The following is a 9,432-nucleotide window of genomic DNA, read 5'->3' as shown; positions in this document are numbered from 1 at the left end:
TTAGCCACAGCAATCAGAAAAGAAAAAGAAATAAAAGGAATCCAAATCAGAAAAGAAGTAAAACTGTCACTGTTTGCAGATGACATGATACTATATAGAGAGAATCCTAAAGATGCTACCAGAAAACTACTAGAGCTAATCAATGAATGGTAAAATAGCAGGATACAAAATTAATGCACAGAAATCTCTTGCATTCCTATACACTAATGATGAAAAATCTGAAAGAGAAATTAAGGAAACGCTCCCATTTACCATTACAACAAAAAGAATAAAATACCTAGGAATAAACCTGCCTAAGGAGACAAAAGACCTGTATGCAGAAAACTATAAGACACTGATGAAAGAAAGTAAAGATGATGCAAACAGATGGAGAGATATACCATGTTCTTGGACTGGAAGAATCAACATTGTGAAAATGACTCTACTACCCAAAGCAATCTGCAGATGCAATGCAATCCCTATCAAACTACCAATGGCATTTTTCACAGAACTAGAACAAAAATTTTCACAATTTGTGTGGAAACACAAAAGACCCTGAATAGCCAAAGCAATCTTGAGAAAGAAAAACAGATCTGGAGGAATCAGGCTCCCTGACTTCAGACTATACTACAAAGCTACAGTAATCAAAACAGTATGGTACTGGCACAAAAACAGAAATATAGATCAATGGAACAGGATAGAAAGCCCAGAGATAAACCCATGCACATATGGTCACCTTATCTTTGATAAAGGAAGTTTGAATATACAGTGGAGAAAAGACAGACTCTTCAATAAGTGGTGCTGGGAAAACTGGACAACTATATGTAAAAGGATGAAATTAGAACACTTCCTAACTCCATACAAAAAAATAAACTCAAGATGGATTAAAGACCTAAATGTAAGGCCAGACACCATAAAACTCTTAGAGGAAAACATAGGCAGAAGACTCTATGACATAAATCACAGCAAGATCCTTTCTGACCCACCTCTAGAGAAATGGAAACAAAAACAAAAATAAACAAATGGGACCTAATGAAACTTAAAAGCTTTTTCACAGCAAAGGAAAACATAAACAAGACGAAAAGACAACCCTCAGAATAGGAGAAAATATTTGCAAATGAAGCAACTGACAAAGGATTAATCTCCAAAATATACAAACAGCTCATGCAGCTCAATATCAAAAAAACGAACAACCCAATCCAAGAATGGGCAGAAGACCTAAATAGACATTTCTCCAAAGAAGATATACAGGTTGCCAGCAAACACACGAAAGGATGCTCATCACTAATCATTAGAGAAATGCAAATCAAAACCACAATGAGGTATCACCTCACACTGGCCAGAATGGCCATCATCAAAAAATCTACAAACAATAAATGCTCGAGAGGGTGTGGAGAAAAGGGAATCCTCTTGCACTGTTGGTGGGAATGTAAATTAATACAGCCACTATGGAGAACAGTATGGTGGTTCCTTAAAAAACTGAAAAGAGAACTACCATATGACCCAGCAATCCCACTACTGGGCATATACCCTGAGAAAACCATAATTCAAAGAGACATGTACCCCAATGTTCATTGCAGCACTATTTACAATAGCCAGGACATGGAAACAACCTAAGTGTCTATCGACAGATGAATGGATAAAGAAGATATGGCACATATATACAATGGAATATTACTCAGCTGTAAAAAGAAACAAAATTGAGTTATTTGTAATGAGGTGGATGGACCTAGTGTCTGTCATACAGAGTGAAGTAAGTCAGAAAGAGAAAAACAAATACCATATGCCAACACATATATATGGTATCTAAAAAAAAAGAAATGGTTCTGATGAACCTAGGGGCAGGACAGGAATAAGACGCACATGTAGAGAATGGACTTGAGGACACAGGGAGGGGGAAGGGTAAGCTGGGACGAAGTGAGAGAGTAGCACTGACATATATACTCTACCAGATGTAAAATAGACAGCTAGTGGGAAGCAGCTATATAGCAGAGGGAGATCAGCTTGGTGCTTTGTGACCACCTAGAGGGGTGGGATAGGGTGGGTGGGAGGGAGGTGCAAGAGGGAGGGGATATGGGGATATATGTATACATATAGCTGATTCACTTCGTTATACAGCAGAAACTAATACAACATTGTAAAGCAAATATACTCCAATAAAGATGTTTTAAAAAAAAAAGATGATCAATAGATTGTGGGTGTTTGTGATTCTTGCAGTTAATGACAAAATTTATTTTGCCTTAAATTTATTATGTTCTAAATTATGATCAGAAAATACAAGGTCCAATTGCCATCTCTCTATTTACTTGGCTCTATTTCTTTTTTCTACATACTCCCATCCAATACCTGCATTGTAGGATTGTTGGGGAACTACATAAAATGAAGTATACAACGCCTGGCATACAGTAAAGTACTCAATATGTTAGTTACCGCCTGCAGCAGCAGCAGCAGGAGCAATAGCTCCTGAGATTTCCAGATCCCAGAGTTGAAGCTCTGACTCCCCAGGTCGGAAGAAACCTGTGCCTTACTGCTTTATTTCTCCTGCCTCTATCACCTCCACTTCCTGGGGCTATATCTACTTCTAAGTCCAATTGGGACTTAGGTCCCGTTTTTCAGCTAACTTTGATAAAAACAAGATATATGTCAACTGTCTTCAGCCACTTTCAGCAGGGCTTGAAGTTAACCCTCCTTTCCTAGATCCAAGGTCTGGGAGCCTAGCCTACCTGTGGAACTCAAGTGTCCCTTGAAAGCCCTTCACTCTTGGCCAGTCCAAGAGTCCGGTGCCCCATGGGTGTGTCCATGTGGACACAGTAGTACTTTGGTCCTACATGACATTATGGCCCAATCCTTTGGTCAAGTTTCCAAAGAAGGGAAGAAATGACTTACAGAGCTGGTGGGGCTGAAGGACTGCAGACATTTCAAACTTTAAACAAAAGATATTTCAGCCTTCTGTCCTATACTTTCCCACTTTGGGCCCCTAAGTCATTCCTGCCTACCTTAGCAGTTTCTATTTTGGGCTGTCATGATCGTCCATTCTAAACAAAGTTTCTTTTGTACTCTAGGTCTTACTCTTCACCCTTTCTGCAAGGAAAAAATTTCTAACTTTCTGGAAATGTAGCTAAGATACTTGATATAACAATGCCCCAATTCACTCATTTGGTCCGATTGTGTTTTTCTACAGAGATGTGACATAAGACATAACATTGACACAGGCCATTAATATTTATGCTAGCTGAGATGACTAGTTTATGATAATGTATAACACTATTGACAACATAAAGATGTTAAAAACAGATCTGCTGTCTGTTTTGTGACATCTAATTATCATGTAATCAATGCATAGAGTAAAAAATTGTATGGAGAACATTAGTCTGGGGGAGAATGAATTAGGGAGGCAGAAAGACTAGAGAGAGGAAATCTAGCTGTGGAATGTTGGAAAAATATGAACAGTAGATAATGAAGCTATGAATCAAGATTTATAATTTGGTATTTGCAATTATTCTGAATGAATACATAACCAAATCACTACATATTGTCACCTTTCCAAATCTGAAGATTCCTTGGCCTTAGAAAAATAATAATTCATATTTCCCCAGCCCATGCTCTATTATTAAAGCGAGTTATTTTGTTATTGATCTCAGCACAGAGCTGCCAAATAGGATGCTTCTCCCTTAATCTTGGCCCAACTTTCTCCCTTCCTGGAGCCCAGAAAGCATACCTGGGCAGGGGCAAAGCAGGACACTCTGCTGTGACCTCTCTGGCCACAGCCTCTCATCAGGGTGTGGTCACTTGTCATGAGCAGTATTCAAAACCAGGAACCAAGGGGTGGTTCGAGCTCCTTTAAGCCCCAGGGTTTAGGGGCTCCTGGTGAGTCCCCAGAGAAGAGTCCAGAAGAGGAGGATGGAAGGGGGGTGGCCTGCTAGGAGGGGAATCGTCTTGTGCTTCACTATCAGCCTCCTGCTTCAAGGTAAGATGGGGCAAGAACCGGGAAGACCAGAGTGTGGTTCTGAAGGATATCTAGGAACTTCCTTCTGGCACTTGAAGGACATTAGAATTAACATGTTAAATAGTTCTTCCATAATGTCAGTGTTTTGATTTCCTTTTGGTGACAAACAGAAAGACATTCCACTGCTCAGGACACACAGCCCTCCTCCCTCCCTGACTGCATAGAGATCTACCAAGCTGTCCCATTACACCGCCTCTCCAATTCTACGTTTTCATTGTCCTCCGGTGCCTCTTCCACCACACCCTCAACCTACCCTCCCTGTCTTTTTCCTTTGATATGGCGTCTATGAAAAGAGTAGCCCTGAAGGAGTAGGTAAAATACTAAGAGAGGGTGGCAATCCATCTGAGGGATTGCCTCCATGAGGGAATATTTGTTCCCAGGCTGGGTACATACCTTAAATGTTATGGAAACAGATGGAGATCATACAAAAGATCACATAAAAATGAATACACACTGTATCAGCTGAGAACCTGTGGCTCCCAGACATCATCATCATGGAATCGTGCGTATCTGGGTGGGGGAAAGCCAGCATGAAGCCCATCTGCAAAGAACAGCTGAGGGTCAGTGCAGGGCATGGGGACACCAACAGATTCAGACTGGGGCACAGCCTCTGTTAGGTGACTCCCACAAAACACTATGAGCAGAAGAGATGAGAGAGTGACCTTAGAGAAAGAGCCCAAAAGGAGCACAGTAGGGGAAGACCTGGGATGGAAGGGAGTCAAAAGCTGATGAAGGCACCCACAGCACCCACCTCTCCCTGACTCTCACAAGCAGCGTGGATGTGGATCAGGGACCTCCAGGTCTCACCGCCTATGTCAGCAGCGAAGGTCAAATACAGTATGACAGGCCAATGAAGGTGACCAGCACCTGTAATCTGGACATCTTCCACTTTCCTTTTGACCAATAGAACTTCACGTTCACCTTCAGTTCCCTCCTCTACACAGGTGAGCGAGACACATTTTGGTAACCATTTAAGGTTCAAGGGGAAGATATTTAAATGATGTAGGTGTTACTTAGGAAGGTTTTACATTAGTGTTTCTCGACTCTGGCTACCCACTGAAGCTTTTTAAAAATACCAATAACTATGCATTACCTCAGAAATTCCAATTTAATTGTTCCAGGTGGGGATCAGTTACTGTGATTTTTTATATCTCCCCAGGTGATGCTAATGTGCAGAGAGGGTTAAGAACTACTGCTTTAATTCCTCAATAAAGTAAATAAATAAAATAAATAAATAAATAAATACTACTACTTTAGATCTTAGATGGCCCTTGCACCAAAGAGGCCCACCTGACCCTGAGTTGCTGCACATCTATAATTTTTAGTTCAAACCTTTTAACATTAATAGCTAACACACTTAAACTGGTAATTAACGTAACTGAATGCCACCAGGTATCCTGTGGCAGAACTGGATAAATTAATCATTATAATAGGCCTGTGTGTAATTATAAAAATATTGAGCTGTTCAAGACTGAGTCCACTAAAACAACATCATAGAATTGGGAAATTGAGAAGAAAAACAGGAAAGTTCTTGACTCATGTTTGAGTCATATCTAGTCTTCCCATAACTTTGACTTCAACAACAACAAAGAAACTCCCTATGCTGCAGCCCACACATATATGAATTGCTGGTCCTGTGACCCATCTGAGACAACCTGGATGCCCTGCTTTAAAGGACAGAGAAGAGAATTTGTTGAAGAAGCTCAGTGAAGGAGGAATTGAATCTTGTGTACAGGAGACTTGAGGAGACTTCTGGACTGAGCGGCCCCGGCCTCCCTTGCAGTGGACAGCATGCTCCTGTGCATGGATAAGGAATTGTGGGTGATAACAGACACGTCTCGTAACATCATTCTGACCTGGGGGAGTGGTAGCTCCTGAATATCGACAAGGCCACCCCAGAGACGTTGGTGGACAGCAACCTATATGACCAGATCATGTTCTTTGTAAGTCCAGGGGCCCCTGTTTGACTTCCGAGCCCAGTTGCTCTGTGATTTTCCTCTTGATCTAAGGCCCTTTGGGATGTAAAAATAGTTCCAGGGGGTTAAGCCCCTGCTCCTCACTCTACCCCCTACCATAACTGCCCTCAAGAAGGATCCCCAAGGCCTCTGCCCTGCAGAGAGGAAGAGCAGCTGGGCTGTTGTAAGAATGGGCGGTCCTGTCCAATGCTCCAAAGTGCCCCACTTGCCCCTAAAAGTCTACAGTTGCATTCCCAGCAGGTGGAACATAGGGGAAAATTAGACAACAAAATTGGGGGCACTTTGGAAGAGGTCACAATTAAATGCATCTGTTACCCAACGAGGTCATCCCATGGCCAGCCTAACTGGACATCAGCAAGGATTGGATAATCAAATATAGAGTTGAGGGACTTCCCTGGTGGTGCAGGGGTTAAGAATCTGCCCGCCAATGCAGGGGACACGGGTTCGAGCCCTAATCCGGGAAGATCCCACATGCCGCGGAGCAACTAAGCCAGGGCGCCACAACTACTGAGCCTGTGCTCTAGAGCCCATGAGCCATAACTACTAAGCCTGTGTGCCACAACTACTGAGCCTGCGTTCCACAACTACTGAAGCCCGCACGCCTAGAGCCCGTGGTCCACAACAAGAGAAGCCACTGAAATGAGAAGCCCGTGCACCACAACGAAGACCCAATACAGCCAAAAATAAATAAATAAAATAAATTTTAAAAAAAAATATATATATATATAGCGAGAGAGAGAGAGAAAGAGTTGAGCCCTCTGGCATCGGTTATTTGCCACATCCTCCACACTCCTCCCCACCAGGTGGCCGTCAGGCGCAGGCCCAGCCTCTACGTCATAAGCCCCCTGGTGCCCAGGAGCTTTCTGATAGCCACCGACGCCCTCAGCTTCTTCCTGCCAGCAGAAAGTGAGAACCGCGCCCCATTCAAGATGACACTCCTGCTGGGCTACAACGTCTTCCTGCTCATGACGTTGAATGACTTACTCCCTGCCAGTGGCGCCCCCTGCATCAGTATGGTCCCTCCCACGTTCCGGGGAAGCAAAGGCAGCAGGGGACATGGTGGGAGGCAGGTAGCAGGAGAACCGCTGCCTCTCCACTTAAGGAGGGAATGGATTCTGAGGAAAGATTGGATTTGGGGGAAAAAAAATTGTAGTGAGGAATCTGCCCAGATTTATTTATAGTTTGCTTTGCCTTCAGGTGTCTATTTTGCCCAGTGTCTGTCACTGATGGTGGTCCGCCTGCTGGAGACCATCTTCATCACCTACCTGCTGCATCTGGCCACCACCCAGCCCCCACCCAGGCCTCGCTGGCTCCGTTCCCTGCTTCTACACTGTACCAGCCCAAGGAAATGCTGCCCCGCTGCTCCCCAGAAGAGAACACGGGCCTGGGCCTCAGCCCTGCCCACCTGCCTGGTGAGGGAAATCAGCACGGCCCACGCGTCCTCTCCCATCCCCTCCCCTTCTCTGCTCCCGCCTCCTTCCTGCCCCCACAACCCCCCAGCTGACCTTGGCAGCCCACAGCTGAGTCTCTGTCTCTCCGTAGGTGTGAAGGAGCCCGTGGAGTTGGTGGGGAAGGCGCCAGGTCCCAGGGAGGCAGAGCTAAATGGGTGCCCTGGGTCAGCGAGGGCCCAGCAGGAGGACGAGGCTCAGAAGCAGCACTCGGTCAGCCTGTGGATGCAGTTCAGCCACATGATGGACACCCTGCTCTTCAGTCTCTACCTGCTCTTCCTGGCCCCCTCCATCGTCACGGTCATCATCCTCTGGAACACCTAGGCAGACATCCACACCCACCTCTCCTTGCAAACCACAGCTTGAAGTTTCTCTTGGTCTTAGGGCCAGCCAGACACAGGCCCTTTCCTAATCTTAAACACCCCCAGTGACTACCATGTCCCTTCTATATTCCGAAAACTCCAACAGGGCCCTACCAAGCAGGTTTAGAACAGCCCTAGACAATCTCCTGACTTCTCATATGCACAGTCCTCAATCCTGCACACTTTCAGTGTTCCTTAGCCACACCTAACCTCTGACTCCCTTACCACTGAAGATCGGGGTCAGTGGAGTCTCTCCCTGATTGACTGTCCCAATAAACGACTTTCCAGGGCTCCCCTGGTGGCGCAGTGGTTAAGAATCCGCCTGCCAACACAGGGGACACGGGTTCAAGCCCTGGTCCGGGAAGATCCCACATGCCATGGAGCAAATAAGCCCATGCACCACAACTATGAGCCTGTGCTCTACAGCCCGCAAGCCACAACTACTGAGCCTGCGTTCCACAACTACTGAAGCCTGCACGCCTAGAGCCCATGCTCCACAACAAGAGAAGCCACCACAATGAGAAGCCCACACACAGCAACAAACAGTAGCCTCCGCTTGCTTCAACTAGAGAAAGCCCAGGCACAGCAACGAAGACCAAATACAGCCAAAAATAAATTAATTAATTAAATAAATTAAAGAAGACAAAAACAAAAATGACTTTCCAGGAAGCACTGGCTCCTCAGTACATTTATTATAGCTCCACAAACACTGAGGTAAAGAGTTCTCTTGCAGAAGCTTTGATACTTCACCCTAAACAGGTGTAATCTGATTTGATTTTAAGTCTCTCAGGCACTTTCAGAGATTCAAAGGAATGAAAAGGTCAATCTCATTTGCAAGAAATTACTATAAAATACTTACAATTGTAAAATGTCCCTTTCATCAACCATTTCCATTTCATTTTCTTTTGTGTCATTTTTTACTCTGACAGTTCTTCTGATTTCACAAAATCAAATAGACAGGGCCTTCTGAATATACATGCCTGGTGGAGGGCCAGGAAGACTAGTTAAGGGCCTCAATTAAAGGGTTCAGGTTACATAGTTGTACAGCCACACAATGGAATGCTTTGTAGCCATTTAAAGTGAGAATACAGATCTCTGTTAAAACCATGGAAACAGGTCCATGATATATAAAGTGGAGAAAACAAGTTACAAAACACTATGTATACATAATTTCTCTTTTAAAAAATAGAGTGCTAGATAGAAATGCAGAGAAAAAGGTATGGGTGGCTAGACACCAAAAAAAAAAATAGAGCAAATTTTGTCCTGCATAATAGGATTATCAGTGATTGCTATCTTCTTTTATATCCTTGTCTGTGTTTTCAATGAGCATGTATTATTTTTACAAAAAAAAACCAAAAAACCAACAACAACCTATTTTTTAAAAAAGAGTTCCGTATTAACAGTACTTCACACCGCCACCAGCAGATATCCTACGGAGGACTCTTAACAGCTAGCTGGGAGCAAGGACCTGAGGAGAGAGAGAAATTAAAAGGGAAATGAAAGAATATGAAGGATGAATATCTGGATTATGTTTTAATTATATTCAGTTAGATGAATAGATTTCAGGGATTTATTTATATTTCTGCCTCCACTTGGGGAGTGTGCCTTCCTAAAGGTCAGGTACAATGTCTCATCCATTTTTACAGTTCAGTATATGGTAC

At 43.8% G+C, this 9,432-nt stretch overlaps 1 pseudogene; it reads left to right on the top strand.

Moving 5' to 3' along the window:
- Positions 1–3,879: 3,879 nt before the first annotated feature.
- Positions 3,880–7,733, top strand: LOC114890307 (annotated as a pseudogene).
- The last annotated feature ends 1,699 nt before the right edge of the window (positions 7,734–9,432 follow it).

The sequence above is a fragment of the Monodon monoceros genome, unplaced genomic scaffold (genome assembly GCF_005190385.1).
Source record: "Monodon monoceros isolate NGI ecotype Baffin Bay Population unplaced genomic scaffold, NGI_Narwhal_1 Super_Scaffold_11, whole genome shotgun sequence".
NCBI lineage: Eukaryota > Metazoa > Chordata > Mammalia > Artiodactyla > Monodontidae > Monodon > Monodon monoceros.
The sequence above is the reverse complement of the archived record's forward strand: the minus strand, read 5'-3'. Positions and strand labels throughout refer to the sequence as shown.